Source organism: Eimeria mitis, genomic scaffold (genome assembly GCF_000499745.2).
Source record: "Eimeria mitis Houghton genomic scaffold, Emh_scaff2555, whole genome shotgun sequence".
Taxonomy (NCBI): Eukaryota; Apicomplexa; class Conoidasida; order Eucoccidiorida; family Eimeriidae; genus Eimeria; species Eimeria mitis.
The window spans coordinates 2,374-2,634 of record NW_013570896.1 but is presented as its reverse complement, the minus strand read 5'-3'; positions in this window follow the sequence as shown (position 1 = coordinate 2,634).

The following is a 261-nucleotide window of genomic DNA, read 5'->3' as shown; positions in this document are numbered from 1 at the left end:
GACCCCAGCCCGTTGTTGCTGCAGTGCTGCTGCGGCTGCATGCAGGCTGTATAGACAGCAGCAGCAGCAGCAGCAGCAGCAGCAGGAACAGCAGCAGGTGTTGCTGCTGCTGCTGTATGCAGTGACCCTCTAAGGGGGGCGCAGAGCAGGAGCGGGAACCGGCTGCAGCTGTTGCTGCTGCTGTTGCTGCTGCTGCTGCTGTTGCTGCTGCTGCTGCTGCTGCTGCTGTTGCTGCTGCTGCTGCTGCTGCTGCTGCTGGTT